Source organism: Rhinopithecus bieti, unplaced genomic scaffold (genome assembly GCF_001698545.2).
Source record: "Rhinopithecus bieti isolate Rb0 unplaced genomic scaffold, ASM169854v2 scaffold_2432, whole genome shotgun sequence".
Classification (NCBI taxonomy): Eukaryota; Metazoa; Chordata; class Mammalia; order Primates; family Cercopithecidae; genus Rhinopithecus; species Rhinopithecus bieti.
The window spans coordinates 2,232,342-2,251,681 of NW_016804136.1; the positions used below are offsets into that span (position 1 = coordinate 2,232,342).

The following is a 19,340-nucleotide window of genomic DNA, read 5'->3' on the forward strand; positions in this document are numbered from 1 at the left end:
AAGGAAGGAAGGAAGGAAGGAAGGAAGGAAGGAAGGAAAGAAGGAAGGAAGGAAGGAAGGAAGGAAGGAAGGAAGAGAGATATGAAACCTTTGCCTTGTATTCATCTCTCTAACAATATTTGTAGTTCTTTGCCCCAGTTACAGTTTAGCTACTTCCTTATTTCCCTCCCTGCCTGATGGCTATAGGAAAGAATAAACTCTGGCTCATTACCTCCTCCCTGCAGCTCCTCTGCCCTGCACCCCCTCTGCTGGAGGTCCTGCCTCAGTTAGTGGTAGGATCGAGTCCACACTAGAAAACCCTGTCACCATCACATCCAGCCAGTCACTCCATCCTGTTGATTCTGTCTCCAAAGTGTTGCTCAGATTCTTTCCATTCTCCCTAGAGCTCTTTCCACACCCCATTTGCCCTCTCTCCATTTTCTACCCTGAAACAGAATCATCTTTCAAATTGAATCATGTCACCTCCCTTCACCTCTCTATAGTTCTCTATCCATAGGAGAAAAAAAAAATCCTCGAATTAAAAAAAAAAAAATCCTCGAATCCACCTTTCCAGCCCCATTTTCGACATCTCTCATCACCTCTCACCTGCCCTGCTGATGTTTGTCCCCCTCCCCAAACAACCATGTGATTTCCTTCCCGCCTCCCTGCGTCTGCCAAGGCTGCCCCTCTGGATGATATTCTCCATACTCCTTCCCTGGCCATCCTGGATGGGGATTTTCCCTTCTTTGTATTTCAATAATTTGTATCCATCTCCCTTAAAGAGCTTCTCACATTACATGGTAACTACTTATTCATCCATTTTTCCTCTAGTAGACTCCTCTAGAGCAGGGGTCCGCTGTTTTGTTCATCTTTGCATCATCGTTATTGCTTAACACAGAGCCAGCACCATAGATGATTAACATAGCATTTGTTGAGTCAGTGAGCAGAATAGCAAATATCTAAGTGACCACTCTCCTCACAGAAATGGGAGTTTTTAGATGTAGCCTTGTGATTTCAGTAGCAAATTGGATAGGTGCTTTTCTCAGAGGGCTGTGGGGAGAACTGATGTGAGGGTATCTATAAAAGTCCTTGAATATTTTCAAAGACACGAAAGATCTAAATCTTATGTATTTAAGCAGCATGCAAGAAAAAACAGTTGTTTCAGCAATTCTAATTATATTCTCTTTCTAAGAATGATCTCAAGTGCTTATAAGGCTGCTAGGTGTTTCTAAGTCTTTTTTTTTGTTTTGACTTATAATTTTTTGATTGTTTCAATAAACTCGATTTTCTGCACTGTTTCTCTTCTTATCAGGATCATTCCTGGTTTGGTTTTGTTTTTTTGTCTTCTTTTGATCTGCTAGTACTATCTTTAACATTGTTATATTTGGGAAATAATCCAAAGCAGCTAAGCTCTTAGCTTGCAGTAAGAGGCAGAAGAGAATCACTGGCCACTAAGGCACCTTGTTTGGAGGCTGTGCAAGTTTATACAAGCTCATGCGTGCAGGTACTGTTGCTTCTTGCCAGGTGAACATATCATCTGTAGCTTTCATTTTGTGGTAAATAATATCACCGTTTTCTTTTCAAGTGATATTTGCAAGTTAACTAAGTATAGGTGAAGCAGCCTTAAGACTGTTGCTTGTTTTCTGTCACTTGAGGACTTTATTTGCCCAGGGCTCTTTGAATCCTAAATTATCCTCTAATTGCCAATATGTAAAGGGGGAGCATTTTCCCTATAATTTCCTGAATTGATGAGTTTGTGTGGGAGCAGGTGAGTGAGAGTTGCTTTTGAAAAGCTGACAGTACTGTATCCTGCTGCTGGGGCAGATCCCCTCCCTGTCTGGGCTCAGGGCTGCCCTTGTCTTCAGCCCCTGCTATGGATGGCTGCACTGATGGATGGAATCTCCTCGGGGAGCTTCATGGATCAGCCCTCTGTCCATTACCATGTAGCAGGATTATAATTTATAGCCCCAGATGGTGACTCCCCTACCCCACCACTCCCTATTTACTTCAGTAAAGAGGCAGAGGCATTAACGATTAAATTGCTTCCCCCTTTTTAAAATAATTGAAGTCATTTGCAAAGGGCCTTATATAAAAATACATGTACTTATTCAAACATTTTAGTAAGTAAAGTTTCATCAGTATATGAAGAACATTATGCATTGTAATAAAAAATAAACAACCACATGGTCAGGCTTATTTTTCTTGGCATACTTCCATGTGGAAATGAGGTTTTGAGGCACAATTTCTGGTGAGATTCCTGGATTTCCATAAGAGAGTGTCAGCTCTTTCTTTCTGGTAGATTGTTAATGCTTATAGAGCGACCTCTTACCTGGAAACCCAGATTATTTGCATTCCAGGTTCCTGCCAGAAAATATAACCTGTAATTTTTAGTTACTCAATATTCTTGAAAGCTTGAGTGTGATAAATAATGCTCAAGGAAGGACACCCCTCCTAGTAGGCGTATTATCTTGATTAACTTTCACAAGCATAATATACATGTGGGCTTTTGTAAGTCTTCTGCATCTACCAAGTTGAGAATCATTTCTCCCTTCTGTGAAAATGAGATGTGAGCATTATAGGTCTCTAGGAAATCCTGTCCTAGTAGGTGTATTATCTTGATTAACTTTCACAAGCATAATATACATGTGGGCTTTTGTAAGTCTTCTGCATCTACCAAGTTGAGAATCATTTCTCCCTTCTGTGAAAATGAGATGTGAGCATTATAGGTCTCTAGGAAATCCTGTCCTAGTAGGTGTATGGGGCACTATAAGAAAAGGTGATGCCCCACTAATTCTCCTAATTAAAGTTGAAGGGGATTTGTTTAAAGGCTATAATAGGAGACTTTGAAACCCCTACCATTTGGACTTTTTCTTTACTCCAAGGGAGAGGGTTTGTAATCGAGGTAAGGTTGAGGACCGACAGTGTGGTGCTGGTGTCGACAAGGGCTCTGGTATTTTCCCCATTTATGGCTATTTCTATTTCTCCTATTTTAATTCCAAGAATTATTTACTTGGACTCTCCCTACTGTAAGTGTTGCTTTTCTGGAATTTTGGGAATCTCACCTTGCATGGAGAGGTGCTCTTAAAAACTGTCCTAAATACCTCATGTTCTCACTCATAGGTGGGAATTGAGCAATGAGATCACTTGGACACAGGAAGGGGAGCATCACACACCGGGTCCTATTGTGGGGAGGGGTAGTGGGGAGGGAGAGCATTAGGAGATATACCTAATGTAAATGATGAGTTAATGGGTGCAGCACACCAACATAGCACATGTATAGATATGTAACAAACCTGGACGTTGTGCACATGTACCCTAGAACTTAAAGTATAATAAAAATAATAATGATAATAAAAATAAAAATTAAAAAAAAACTGTCCTAGGAAAGATGCCACTGTATTTGCTGGGAGGCTATTGTTGAGGCTACTTTATACTCATTTGGGATATATCAATGAAAGAAAAGCCTCTCGGGCCTTAGCACATACAAATTATTAGTAGTAGTAGTAGTATTACAATTTGTTTGTTTATTTATTGTCAGGTTTTTTTTTTTTTTTTTTTTTTTTTTTACCAATTATTTTATCTACTGATTTTGCTTTGGGTGGTTTTTTAAAAACTTTTTTTGTGTTATTTCTTCACCTCTTTACCTATTACTGTGTACATCTTTGTCTGGAGTCTGTGTGCTTTCTTCTAGTGTGTACTTTTAAAATTTAAGTCTGTTTAAGAAGTCAAGCTTATTATATCCATTCTCATAATAAAATCATAATGTTCTCACCTTTGAATTTTAGTATTTATTATCTATGCTGTTGAATTCTTAAGATCTCTAACATCTCTACAGCGTGAACCATGGACAACATTTATTAGGACGTAGAGGCCAGATGACGCCTGGAAGTCTTACTGTGTAATTTCATCCTGGGCGCTGTGTTGTTTGGCTTCATTGGACTCTGAGTGTGCATATATAATTATGTGCGCATGTGTAAAAAACCTAGCCCTGATAGGAAAGAGAGGCAGGAACATCATTAGCAGAGATTAGATCTGTCTCTCCAGCTGGGCAATGTGCCTCTGAATTCCAAGGGCTTTCCCCAGTGTAAATTATTAGACTGACTCAGCTGCTGTTCAGTTCCCCCCTGGCTGAACTGCTTTTGCTAATGCTGTTAAGCTGTGGCCCAGGAGGCAAAACGTCCTGAGGTACTAGATATATCTGATGCAAGCAAAAGGAAAAACCTCCCTGTTTCTCATATTTAGAAAATACTGGTATATAGTCTTCCCAAATCAAAAAATAAAAGGCAAAATGGAGATAAGAAAAACCCTGCCAAACCTCAGCTATACATAGAGTGCTTTGGAAATTGTTAGCAGACTGAAATAATTCCTATCTAGCTAAAGCAGAGAGGCGTAATCTAATCAAAAGAGTTTAATACAGATCAGTTGAGAGTATCTGACTTTAGATCCGCTGCTGTTCTGAAATTGCTGAAGTCTAAACAAATTAACCCCACTCTGAACTAACACACATCTTGATTGATTCAGGGCCGCCGAGTGGTCTTGTCTGAATTTCTTCAGTGGTTATAATACACTAACATTTACGAAAACTTGAACTTTTTAAATATAGCGTGAAGCATAAGGCGCAGCATAATGTACATACTTATTAATTGGTTGAATAGAATTTATAGCTATAGTAAATGCTCTGTTTTTAGTTTTTTTTCCATTCACAATTAGGACTATGTATATGTTGTACTAATGTAATTCAAAAAGATATGGTGAGGCGATGGATATGCTAATTAACTTGATGTAATCATCTCACAATGTACATATATCTCAAAACATCACACTGTACAATTTTTGTCAATTTATTTTTTACTGTAAACATAATATTGTCAATTAGACCTCAGTAAAGCTGGAAAACAAAAACAAGACACGATATCTTTCCTCTATGGTTTTATTACCTAAAATGGCCAACTTATATATACAGATAAACCTAATGGCCGGTTTATCCATCACAGGTCAGGAGAATAAATGAAATGCATAGATAATAGAGAAGCTGTAATCAGGTAATTATTTATATCTTTCTTTAAACAGTCACAGTTTTGTTACCAACTCTATTAACAAGTAGCAAAATTGTCTGACCTACGGTTTGCTTTTTTTCCCCCTTATTCCTTTCCATTTTCTTTGGAGAAGGTGCTGAAGAATAGGACTAAAATATAAAGAACAAGGACATCAGATAACAGTGGGATCACTTAGTGATCAATTTTTAGGACTGTAAAATGCCCACCACAGTGCCTAGGCACTCAGCAAGTGGTACCTGCCACCACCACCATTAACATTTCCTGCAGCAGTAGCAACCATAGTTACACTCTGCATAAACAGTAGCCTGGATGCTACATGAGTGTGAGATTAAACACTGGAAATAGATGAGAACTTATTATCTTACCTGTGATTAGTGAAGACTTTATAAAGAGGGGAAATTTTAAACACAAAAGATCAAGGAAACAAAGCCTATTTTCAATAAGCAGAAAATAGCATTATAAGAACAGATGAAGGTGTCAGCATTTCTCTAAGAGGAACTCTTGTGGTCTCCACTGCCAGTGAAGGCAGGAAGGAAAGCACAGTGGTAGAGATGGGATCAATTCTGGGGGCAAATTGGGAGCAAAGTTTACACTTGAATGTGAGAGTTGTTTTACGTATGTCAGGCTACGGAAACAGAATGGATTGTCATTAAAAGTTAGGGTTGGCAATCAGACCAGCTTCATGGGTATATAACTTATGCAGTTGCACAGGGACCCGTGCATGGTTTAATTTTTAAAAGTTTTTTCGAGATAGAGTCTTGCTCTGTCCCCCAGGCTGGAGTGTAGTGGCTCAATATTGGCTCTCTGCAACCTCAGCCTTCTGGGTTCAAGCAATTCTCCTGCCTCAACCTCCCAAATAGCTGGGATTACAGGCGCCCGCCACCAATCCCGGTAATTTTTGTATTTTTAGTAGAGACAGGGTTTCACCATGTTGGCCAGGCTGGTCTCAAACTCCTGACCTCAGGTGATCCACCCGCCTCAGCCTCTCAAAGTGTTGGGATTACAGGCGTGAGTCACTGCGCCCAGCCCCATGCTTGGTTTAATACTCTGGTATCTCCATCTTGAAATTCTTAATAGTTCTTAAACAAGGGGTCTTTCATTTTTAGTTTGTACTGGTCCTGCAAATTTTGTAGCCCACCCTACTGGCAATGTATAAAATTGTAAGTCCTTAGTTGATGTTCTTATTAGCAATGCGTTTCAGTACGCTGAACATTTCTTGTGTCATGCCTCTTTTTGCTCTAAGGCAAGCATGCTTATTTCTACCTGACTACTGTTAGACTTCTAGAAGTGGTTCTGAAGAATGTGTCCCTGCCAATGAATGACTTAAAAGAAACTCAGCCTCAATTTTATGCCACCAAACAATGTTATTTTTCTAATAAGGTATATACACATTATTTAATGTAATCACATAAATTCAGAAACTACACATTTGCACCTTCCAATTACTGTGGTCTTGAACAAAAGCTTTCTGATCATTGCATAAGTAATGAGTAATGTTTTCTATGAGGCCAAATTCTTTTGATCAGAGAAAAGAGACTCGTCAGCCCAGCATTCAAAACCTTTTATGATGTGGCACCACCCTATAGTTAGAGCAGTGCTGATCACTGCTCTCTATGCACCTTATGTTCCAGCTCTTCCAGACTGTTTGCTATTCTTGGAAAATGCTATTTATTTTCTTGCCCTCCATTCTTTTCTTTGCGCAGTTCCTTTGGCCAGAATATGTGTCTTCTTCCAGGCAGCAGCCTCATTTCTCTCCATCCTCCACTCATTCTCTACTGGTGTAACTCTGATTCTTTCTTCAAGGCCTCACTTTGTTGCTCAAATGTCTCTTTTTCTGTGAAGTCTTCTCTGGTATCTCAATCACAGTTGCTGTTTCCCCTGCTGTGCTTATACTGTGCTTGAAGGCTAACGTCTGCCTTACATTGTACTTGTTTACTTGCTGATACACTAGACTGTATGCTCCTTGAGGGTGGGACTATCTGACCGGGGTCTATTCCATTATCCATGGCATCGTAACGTGATGTCTGGCACATGTTCGATACATGTTTACTGAGTGAGGGAACTGGAAAAGCACTGAGTGTTAACTCCCTAAAGTAAAACAGCTAGTTGACGTCAGTTGATCTTGTTAGAAATAGTTTTGACTTGTAGAAGCATTTGTGTAAGAGATAAATAATAAAAGCAGTGCCGTCAGTGGGAATGAGTCCCCCCAGAATTATACAATGTCGTGACCCTGGGTGAAAAAGTAGTAAGAGTTCAATATCGGAAGAGTTTAAAAGGACTGGGAGGTCCCCGAGCAGCCAGGAAAAATGACCTGAAACAGTTTGAAGTCAGAAAAACAGGAAGCCCAGGGTGCCACTTGAATCCCAATGTAGCCGCTCCCAGCCGGCAATTTAGCTCCCAGCTATTCTTTTTGTAGCGCCTTCCTTGATTAAATTGTGCTGCCATGTCAGGAAAAGGCTTGACGTAAAGCCAGTAACATGGAAGGCATATTTAGAAGTATGCTAAATACATTCCTATGCTAACACTTTAACTCTCAAACTAAATTCTAGCTATTGTGCAATTTAAGTCTTTTCTCTTGATTCTTTTGTGGTAGTAAGGAAAGCAAGAAAGAGGGAATAAATCAGAATCTGCATCTGAATCTACTGGGATTAAAACATAATCAGACTATTCTTTGAGCTTCTCTGTAACCACAGCCAAGCATGCCTTCTAATTTTGTCAAATGGGATTAGACATATGTAGGCTAAGGGAAAAAGCCACTAATCCCAAAGCCTAGATTGTACAAAGTATTGTAGATGGGTTAATTTCTAAGTTTTTGGTATTATTCTAGCCCTATTGTCATTTCAGTTATTATGTGAAGAAGGTCATTTAACAGACTATATGTAAGGATTTTGTGATTTTTCCCGTAGGTATTTAATAATGATTTACTTTCATATTTTAAATGTTGGTGCTCAATTCATTTTCGTCTACTGAGGTTGAATGGATGCCCCATTGCAATAACCATTTTCACTAATGAACTGACTTGTTTTCATGCTAGGCAAGTAAAAAGGGGATCTGTGGAAAAAAGCCTTTAAATGAAAGCCAGAAATCATAGAGTGGGGTGGAATCATTCCAGAAGAGATGTAGGGTATATTCCCACAACATTTTTATCCAATAAAATAAAGTTTAAAAATTTATATTAAAAGTATGCCTAGAAAGAAAAGAAAATCATAAAAGAACAGTAGAAACTCTAAAGGTTATGTGGAAAGGACACTCTAAGTTGATTTGCCTCAGTAAATGATGGAAATTGTACATGAGCTGATTATCTATTTGTCTGTGAACCCTCAGATATAAATAATGTTTCTTTTTTACACCATTTTTTTTTTTTTTTTTTTTTTTCCCCCCCCAGACCCTAGATCTTGAGACTTAACCCACCTCCACTTTCTGGAGTGGGAATCTCTAAGGATGGCTCAGATTCTAAAGACATGTAACCCTGACTGTGCTAAACTCTTACCTCATTTTGTTGTCTAGACTTATGATTAGTAATTTTCATTTGAAAACACCGGGCGGTACCTCCATCTCAAAGGGTGCTAAAGGATTCTAAATACAAAATTAACTGTGATACACACAAAATAGAACGTTATAACTATAAAGTAGAGTGACTGCATTTTAACAAAGTTTGCCACACCGTGCACAATTAAATGGACTTTGTCAAAGACGTCTTAAGTGTTTTTGACAAAGTGTCAGGAAAAGTATCAGTGTCCAGCAGTTTGTTGATGCCTTCTGGTGATTCTACTATTGCTCAGGACAGCATGGGGACTTTAGCTTCAGAGTGCGTTTTGCCAATTTCAGCATTGGAATTAAGGGGGAAGAACGGTCAAGTGTGTTCCCTCTTCCCCACGCCTTGCCCCGTTAGTCAGTTCCCACACCTGGCCCCTATTATTTGGTTTCTGTCCTTGTAGTGCTGTCTTTTCTATAAACGGATTTCATATAAATAGAATTATACAATATGTAGCCTTTTGTCTTTGCTCATTTTAGATTGCCTCGTAGAATTTTGAGTTTATTTATTTATTTATTTATTTATTTATTTATTTATTTATTTTTTGATTCAGGGTCTTGCTTTGTCACCCAGGCTGGAGTGAAGTGGCATGGTCATAGCTCACTGTAGCCTTGAACTCCTACACTCAAGTGATCCTCCCACCTCGGCCTCCCAAAATATTGGGATTACAGGTGTGAGCCACTTTTTGTTTCTTCCTCACTTTTATCTTGGTAGAGTCTGGCATGGGCAGAGCAGAGATAAAATGTTTATGTTCAATCTATCACATTTAACTAGAAATCTTGTTTAATAGTTTTAGGGGGAAAAATCAGAAAGTGGGAGTATAGAGTGAAATCTTCCAGTTTTGCAGTTGAAATCAAACTTATTTCAGGAGAGAAACCATTTGAAGCTTTCAGGGTCTTATTTATAGTAAGCACTCAATAAAATGCCAATTAGGCCAGGTGCGGTGGCTCATACCTGTTAGCCCAGCCTGTAATCCCCTTGGGAGGCTGAGGTGGGTGGATCACTTGAGGTCAGGAGTTTGAGACCAACCTGGCCAACATGGTGAAATGCCATCTCTACTAAAAATACAAAAATTAGCCGGGCATGGTGGTGCATGCCTGTAATCCCAGCTACTCAGGAGGCTGAGGCAGGAGAATCACTTGAACTCAGGTGGTATAGGTTGCAGTGAGCTGAGATGATGCCACTGCACTCTAGCCTGGACAACAGAGTGAGACTACATCTCAAAAAAAAAAAAAGAAAGAAAAAAAAGCCGATTAGTTTGATTTACATCTACAGCAACCCCAAAAGGGAGGTTTAGTATATCCTGTGTACAAGTGAGACAACTAGTATTCAGAATATTTACATAACTGTCAAAGATTTCACAGCAGATAAGTGGCTAGGAATAAACAAGGTATTTCTGATTTGAAAACCTGCATTCTCTGCAATTACAGCACATCATAAGCATTATGTAATAAACATGGGACAACAACTATTTGTAATATACCAGGCTTCATTACAATCTGATTTATTACAGTCCTAGGGCAACCTTGCATTAATGGGAGGTTAGACATGAAATTTGCTCTGTGTGCTGTTTTTGGCCATCTCACTACCACATTGGGCATCATCAGAAGGCGTCTACCAATGAAATATATATATAAAAATATGTATAAATATATACATACAAAGGTGGACTACAGTTGGACATAGATCAGACAAGAGCAACTGAGATGATGCAAGGAGTGTGTGTCCTGCCTTAGAATTGCAGACTGGAGGCTGGGCCCAGTGGCTCACGCCTGTAATCCCATCACTTTGGGAGGCCAAGGTGGGCAGATCACAAGTTCAGGAGTTCAAGAGCAGCCTGGCCAATATGGTGAAACCCCGGCTCTACTAAAAATACCAAAATTAGCCGGGCATGGTGGCATGTGCCTGTAGTCCCAGCTACTTGGGAAGCTGATGCAGAAGAATTGTTTGAACCCAGGAGGCGGAGGTCACAGTGAGCTGAGATCGCACCACTGCACTCCAGCCTGGGCTACAGAGTGAGACCCTGTCTTTATTTAATTAATTTAAAATAAGCTTAATATCCCTGATTATCAGGGAAGTACAAATCAAAACCGCAATGAGATATCACCTCACCCATTAAAATTACTATTATCAAAAAGATAAAAACATAAATGCTGGCAAGGATGCAGAGAAAAGGGAACTCTTATGCACTGTTGGTAGGAATGTAAACTAGTACAGCACTACGGAGAACAGTATGAAGGTTCCTCACAAAAAACACAAATAGAACTGCCATATGGTCCAGCAACCCCACTACTGAGTATTTACCCAAAGGAAAAGGAACCAGTACACTGAAGAGGTATCTGCACCTCTAAGTGTTTATTGCAGGACTATTCACAGTAGCCAAGGTATGAATCAACTCGTGTCTGACAATAGAAGAATAGATAAAGAAAATGTGGTATATGTATGCAACTGAGTGGTATTCAGCCATGAAAAAGAATTAAATCCTGTCATTTGCAGCAACATGGATGAGCCTAGAGCAGCAGTCCCCAACCTTCTTGGTACCATGGACCAGTTTCGTGGAAGACAGTTTTTCCACAGACCAGGGATGTGGTGGGTGGTGGGTGGGAATGGTTTGGGGATGAAACTGTCCCACCTCAGATCATCAGGCATTAGAGTCTCATAAGGTGCGCACAACCTTATGAGATCCCTCGAATGTGCAGTTCACAATAGGGTTTGCACTCCTGTGAGAATCTAACGCCGCTGCTGATCTGACAGGAGGCAGAGCTCAGGCGGTAATGCTCGCCTGCCACTCACCTCCTGCTGTGCAGCCTGGTTCCTAACAAGCCACAAACAGGTACCAGTCTGCAGCCTGGGAGCTGGGGATCCCTGGCCTAGAGGACGTTATGTTAAGTGAAATAAGCCAGTAACAGAAAGTTAAACACCACATGTTCTCATTCATACCCAGAAGCTAAGAAAGTTAAACTCATAGGTGTAAAGAGTGGAACAGAGGTTTCTAGAGGCTGGGAAGGATGGATAGGGAGGGATTTGTTAAAATATACAAAATTATAGCTAGACAGGAGGAATAAATTCTATAGCTATAGTGTCCCATAGTACTGCAGGATGGCTATAGTTAACAATAATATGTATTCCCAAATAGCTAGAAAAGAGAATAATGTTCCCAACACAAAAAAAGATAAATGTTCGAGATGATGTATATGCTAATTTCCCCAATATGCTCACTATGTATTACATGTATCGAAACATCACTCTGTATCCCATAACAATGTACAATTATTATGTGTCAATTTTTAAAAATTAAAAAATAGGCCCACACAGTGGCTCATGCCTATAATCCCAACACTTTGGGAGGCCGAGGTGGGCAGATCACCTGAGGTCAGGAGTTCAAGACCAGCCTGACCAACATGGAGCAACCTGTCTCTATTAAAAATACAAAAATTAGCCAGGTGTTGTGGTGTGCACCTGTAATCTCAGCTACTCAGGAGGCTGAGGCAGGAGAATCGCTTGAACTCAGGAGGCAGAGGTTGCAGTGAACTAAGATCACACCGCTGCCCTCCAGCCTGGGCAACAGAGCAAGACTCTGTCTCAAAAAAAAAAAAAAAAAAAAAGGTTCAACTTATGAATAAGATTCTTCCATGGGCTATTAAGAAAAGTGAGTTTATGTTATACCCATTCCTTTTGTAAACAGATGTCCCAAAAAACAATGACTCCCCATTCAAAGCTATCGTCGGAAGCAAAGTATTAGGTAAAAGGACCCTTGGTTTTTCCTGGCTTCTTCAGGCAGAGTTGTCTCTTCTTGTCCTCACTTTATGAGATGTCCTAACTGTAGATTATATCATGCTTCAAGAACAGCTAGACATGCATACACATGAATTTGCAATCAGTTATTTAGAACACAGAGAAAAAATCAGAAAATGAAGGGAAAAACATTTGCATATAGCCAGAATGTACGTCACGAAACCCATGTACAAAACCTCACAGTTTACTCATATGAAGAGTCATCAAGCCTTTATACAAAATCTTATTGCTGTTATTTTGCACACAGTTCTAAAATGTTTGGGCATATGGTTTCCAAGCCCATGACAAATACTAACTTCTCAGGTAGATTTGCTGGACACACCACCTACTCAGGCAAATTTACTAAGAGTTATGAAATTGATGTTTAATTAAATAACTAATACTAGACATTGAAACAACAGAAAATTCAAATTAAGCAAACAAGTACAATAATAAAGCAATCATTAGCATTTCAGAAGGATTCTTCATTTTGCAAGTAGATTTATCAGTGATACTTCAAGTAGTAATTTCTATTAGTGATTTTAAATGTTATTTTAAAATGTGATTTATATGCAACTTTTTAGGAGCACTTAATGAAACCATGTGAACTTGTAATGAATTAAAAGTATGATTCCTAAAGGGAGGCAGCTAAATATGTCTTTTTTTTTTTTTTTTTTTTTTTTGAGACAGAATCTTGTTCTGTCACCCAGGCTGGAGTGCAGTGGCACGATCTCAGCTAACTGCAGCTTCCACCTCCCAGGTTCAAGTGATTCTCCTACCTCAGCCTCCTGAGTAGCTGGACAAAGGCGTGTACCACACGCCCAACTAATTTTTCTATTTTTAGTAGATATGGGGTTTCACCATGTTGGCCAGGCTGGTCTCGAACTCCTGACCTCAGGTGATCCTCCCACCTCAGCCTCCCAAAGTGCTGGGACTACAGGTATAAGCCACCATGCCCAGCCTAAATATGTCTTTAAATTCAATCGTTTGTAATATTTATCTTTGTATTGAGGGACTACATATTGTTTTCTGTCACAAATAGTTTATTATTTTGCATTTATTTTTCTTTCCGTTAGAACTGTCTTATATATTTATCATCTTTTAGCACTTAGAATCAATAATTAATATTTATTGATGTTCTTCCTTGCCATCCTTGTTTTGGACAGATGGGATTTATCTAGGATCCTTTAATAGTCTGCAAATTTCAGCTATATATTGGGATTAGAAATTGAAACTACCCTCAATGAATAATTAAACAATGGGTATGGATTACACTCTAGCACAAAGTCATTCCAAAACAGTGACATAAGACAAGTGAAAAATGGCCAATCTTTGACAATTTCAGATTTCTATTGTCGGTAAAGCTCAAAATGTTCTATCACACATTTTCTAGAGTATCATCTTGATTGAATCATTACTTAAAAAAATTAAAACTCAGGACTACTTCTGTGAACAAAAACAACAGTAAGTCACAAGAAATGTAAAAGTCTAAAACAATAGGATCTCTCACTACTTTGGCTTTGGTTACTGCTCTATTAAAATTTGACATTGGATCCAGAGTCAGGAGTGCTTTGTTCTTCCTGGAGTTTTTGTCCTGGTTATCTGTAACACAGTCTCCTCTGAGAAGTGACACATACTTCTGGTGATTTGGTAAAACTTCTGTTCCTATTCACCTTTTCCTCCATTAGCCCTCCCCTAGGTTTCTGCTTTTCACCTACACTAGTCCTGTGATTAGGAGCTTCAAGGAATGATGGTAGCAGTAATCTAATTTCATTTTTTAGATTTTCCACAAATGAACCTACTTAGGTATTGAAAATTATTCCTCTGACTCCTTTTAGACACCTGGCTGTGATTCCTTGGACAGTCTTTTAAAAGATGAAATCCCCAATTCAGTTTGATCCTGATGAATCATCATTAGAATGAGCTATACTTAAATCATTCACAAATATTACTAAAACATGGTTGCAAACCTGTCATATTAAAGAGGGTAGTGGAGTACTGTGCAGTTAGCAAATCCCCATGTAGGAAGGGAGCCACAATGTTGGTTAATCCTTAGAACAGATCAATCTATTAATATGAATAAAGCACATAGAGCGACACTATCCAATGGAACTTCCTGTAATGATGGAAATGTTATTTTTTGCACTGTCCTATATGGTTGTCACTAGCCACATGTGGCTACTAAATACCTAAAATGGACTAGTACAGCTAAGGAACTAAACCTTTATTTTATTTAATTTTAATTAAAGTTAAATAACTACATATAACTAGAAGCTACAATATTGGATGATGCAAGTATAGAGTTTTAATGTTAAAAACAGAATGCGGCTGGGAGCAGTGGTTCACGCCTGTAATCCCAGCACTTTTGGAGGCTGAGGCAGGTGGATTGCCTGAGGCCAGAAGTTCAAGACCAGCCTGGCCAAAATGGTGAGACCCTATGTCTACTAAAAATGCAAAAATTAGCTGGGTGCGGCAGCACGCACCTGTAGTCCCAGCTACTCAGCAGGCTGAGGCAGGAGAATCGTTTGAACCCAGGAGGCAGATGTTGCAGTGAGCTGAGATTGTGCCACTGCACTCCAGCCTGGGCAACAGAGCAAGACTCCATCTCAAAAAACAAAAAACAAAACAAAACAAAAACCAGAATGGAGTAAATCCTAAAGAAAGTGAGCATATTTTAGAATTCTCCAATTATCTTCAGTTATTGCTAAGAATTTGTACCTTTCACCCTAAGTTTAGAACCTAGGTTCAAGGTAAAATATGAGCCTATTCCATATTTTTCTGACCTAGACCTTTTTTAGTTAAACAGAAGCCCATTATAATATCGACAATACAGTGTTGTGGTTAAGGGGTTGGTCTTGGGCTCAGGCTGTGGAACTGGAGTGGAACTGGGTTCAATTCCTGTCTTCACCACTTAATAGCTGTGAGTCATTTAAACTATCTGTGCCCCAATTTTTCACCAATTATTGTTAAGGGGTAATAATAGTACCTTTCCCAAAGGGTTGATGTGAGGATTAGAGAAGTGAATATGGGAAATGTGTTTAGAGCAGTTTCACATAATCTCAATAAATGTTGTTAATATGTTATCACATTGCTCTGTGCGCGTGTAAAATCTTCTCATCCAAAAAGTGAATTCCACCATATTATATCAGGTTCTGCACTAGGTGCTGAGGCTAGATGGTGGGAAAAGAAAAAGGACAAGGTATAGAGATAAACAATGTTTGATTCTACTCTCACAAACTTATGAGACTTAGTTGTGTATCTTGACAAATAGAAGACATGGCCCAATCACTGCTCCCTCCAACTTGAACCATCTATGATTCTACCATTCTTAAGAAAGGCCTGGAAAAGCAGTGCAAGGATGGCAGAAGGACTTTTGATGACATCTTGCCTGCCAAGTATATCTAGGACTTGCCCAGGAACAGTGTGTAGAATCTGCAGCTTTGTGAGAACTTTCATATATGTCATTGGAAGTCAAAGTCTGTTACTGATGCTCTTCAACAGCCTGAAATATTAAACTGGCAATGAATTATTTGATTTTAATGTATAGTATAACATAAGTACAGAATGTATTATATATTGATATCTCTAGTTATATTTTACTGTCCAACAAAACAATCTAAATACTGACAATGAATTTAATGAGAAAAGAAAATTTTCGTAATATAATTTCTTTCAAAAAGATTTTTTGGCCAGGTGTGGTGGCTCATGCCTGTAATTCTAGCATTTTGGGAGGCTGAAGTGGGAGTATTGTTTGAGGCCAGGAGTTCAAGACCAGCCTGGGCAATATAGTGAGATCCTGTCTCTACTCTTAAAACACATTTTTTAAAGAGTTTTCCTCCCTTCTCACTTGCTTAGAGTCATGAATCTCCTGACAGCAGAGCCAGCCTATTCTTACTAAGCAGCACACTATCCATCACTTCCCAAATGGCATAGATTTTGTTTATTTATTTATTTATTTATTCATTTATTTTTGAGGTAGTGTCTCACTCTGTCTCCCAGGCTGGAGTGCAGTGGCGCGATCACGGCTCACTGCAACCTCTGCCTCCCGGCTTCAAGAGATTCTCGTGCCTCAGCCTCCTGAGTAGCTGGGACTACAGGCATGTGCCACCATGCCTAGCTAATTTTTGTTTTGTATTTTTAATACAGACGGGGTTTTGTCATGTTGCCCAGGCTGGTCTTGAACTCCTGGGCTCAAGTGATCTACTGCTTCAGCCTCCCAAAGTGCTGGGATTACAGGTATGAGCCACCCTGCCCTGCCCTGGTCTAATTATTCTTATCTTTAAAGCATAAGCAATGTTTTTCTAGAGATATTTTCTTGAGTCAATGAAATCATCTCCTAATTTAACATCACAATATAAAACCAGAGGGGTTAATTTTTTGTGTGTGTTTTGTTTTGTTTTGTTTTGTTTGAGACAGAGTTTTACTCTTGTTGCCCAGGCTGGAGTACAATGGCGTGATCTTGTCTCACTGCAACCTCTGCCTCCCGGGTTCAAGTGATTCCCCCGCCTCAGCCTCCTGAGTAGCTGAGATTACAGGCATGTGCCACCACGCCCGGCAAATTTTGTATTTTTGGTAGAGATGGGGTTTCTCCATGTTGGTCAGGCTGGTCTCAAACTCCCAACCTCAGGTGACCCACCTGCCTCGGCCTCCCAAAGTGCTGGGATTGCAGGTGCGAGCCACTGCGCCTGGCCAAGTTTTTCTCCCAAATGCTAGAACTACATAGTATTAATATTCTCCCAAACATTATAGCCATGTAGAACCTTCCTTTTTGTGTGTGCAATGTAATTAAAACCTAGAATGTAAAAATAACTACTGTAATTAAAGACAAAGGAAATGAAATATGAAAAAGAAGTTGCATACATTTGGGATTTTTGTCTCCTGTTTTCCATCTTGCTTTTACCCTTTTCACCTGGTATCTCACTATTTATTGATTCTTTATGCTTTCATTGATAATACCAAATGAATGTTACAAGCTCAGCTTGCCTCAGTTTCTATATATATCAACCCGTTTCTCTCTTCTTAGCTCTCTTTTCTCATCTTATCACTTTCCTAAAGAAAAGCTTACTTGTCTTTCCCTTGCCCTTCTTTTTATTCCCCTTGATTTCACATATATATTGAGCATATTGACATATTCTCTGTTTATTCTAGTTCTTCTAAAGATTTGCATAGCTGGCCGGGCGCGGTGGCTCAAGCCTGTAATCCCAGCACTTTGGGAGGCCAAGACGGGTGGATCACGAGGTCAGGAGATGGAGACCATCCTGGCTAACACGGCGAAACCCCGTCTCTACTAAAAAATACAAAACACTAGCCGGGCGAGGTGGCGGGCGCCTGTAGTCCCAGCTACTCGGGAGGCTGAGGCAGGAGAATGGCGTGAACCCGGGAGGCGGAGCTTGCAGTGAGCTGAGAACCGGCCACTGCACTCCAGCCCGGGCGACAGAGCGAGACTCCGTCTCAAAAAAAAAAAAAAAAAAAAAAAAAAGATTTGCATAGCTAACAAATATTGAGGCTAAATGTGTTATATATGTACTATGTACTATCTCATATAATCATCTACTGTATGAGGTGGATTCTGTTATTACTGCTAATGATAGACGACAAAATTGAGGCTTAGAGAGAGTTATGGTGAGGTTAGTGACTACGATTTGAATCCAGATCTATCTTCCTCTAGCGCCTTCTCTCTTAAGCCCTTACAATATTATTCTCAATATGATGAAGTACATCTGAATATTGATTGTTTGGGTGAGAAATAACTTTAAAGTGTATATTATAGCACTTCTTGTTTGAAACTGAGCCTTGCTGTGTTGTTCAAACTAGACCACAGTGGAGCAATCATGGCTCACTGCAGCTTAGACCCTCTGGGCTCAAGTGATCCTCAGCCTAGTGAGTAGTTGGGACTACAGGCACGTGCCACCATGCCCAGCTAATTTTTCTTTGTAGTAACAGAGTCTCACTGTGTTGCCCAGGCTGGTCTTAAACTCCTGGGCTCAAGCAATCCTCCCGCCTCAGCCTCCCAAAGTGCTGGGATTACAGGCATGAGCCACCTTGCCCAGCTATGAAACAAATTCTTTAAAAATAATTTTAATTTTATTTTTATTTTAACTTTTACATTTAACAATAATTTTTTTTTTTGAGACAGAGTCTCGCTCTGTCACCCAGGCTGGAGTGCAGTGGCCGGATCTCAGCTCACTGCAAGCTCCGCCTCCCAGGTTTACGCCATTCTCCTGCCTCAGCCTCCTGAGTAGCTGGGACTACAGGCGCCCGCTACCACGCCCGGCTAGTTTTTTGTATTTTTTTAGTAGAGACAGGGTTTCACCATGTTAGTCAGGATGGTCTTGATCTCCTGACCTCGTGATCCGCCCATCTCAGCCTCCCAAAGTGCTGGGATTACAGGCTTGAGCCACCGCACCCGGCCTAATAATAATTTTTAAACCATTTCAATTCTTGTTCTCCTAAACTATGTATCTTAGGAGAGTTCCAAAAAGAGAGAGGAAACAGTCACAAAATAAAAGGAAAAGAAAAGGAAAGGGACTAGCATTTATTGAATGCTTACTGTATACTTAGTATCTTATCAGGGACCAACTCAAGTTCATAGTTCTATATATTCTGTAATCTTCCTTTAAAAAAAAAAAGGGTATTTCTTTATCTTCTACTTTTCCATGAACAACTGTCTTGCTCATAGTTCCTGAAGATAATTCTTTACCAAAGGTTGTTTTTGTAATCCTAAATGCAAGAGTTTTGGTGCCTCCACATGTAATTCATCTGGACCTTAGAAGTTGGAAATAATCAAGACACTGATACACGTTCTTGTCTCTTCATCTCTTTTGGGTTTCAATTCTGTTAATCATTATCATTCTACCTTTTCTAGAATGAATGTGAATCTCATCAGTAGAAAAGGTAAAAACAAAATAGGAGTCATTAACTTTTGTTTGCTCATTGTCATCTTTTTAAGTTCACTTTTCATTTTGAATTTATCATCTTTTTTTTTTTTTTTTTTT

The 19,340-nt window shown here is 39.5% G+C and overlaps 1 protein-coding gene across 3 annotated transcripts in view; it reads left to right on the top strand.

The window, feature by feature from the left end:
- Window positions 1-19,340, top strand: part of MAP3K13 (mitogen-activated protein kinase kinase kinase 13) — a 152,942-nt gene that overhangs the window by 64,416 nt on the left and 69,186 nt on the right. The window lies entirely within an intron of this gene.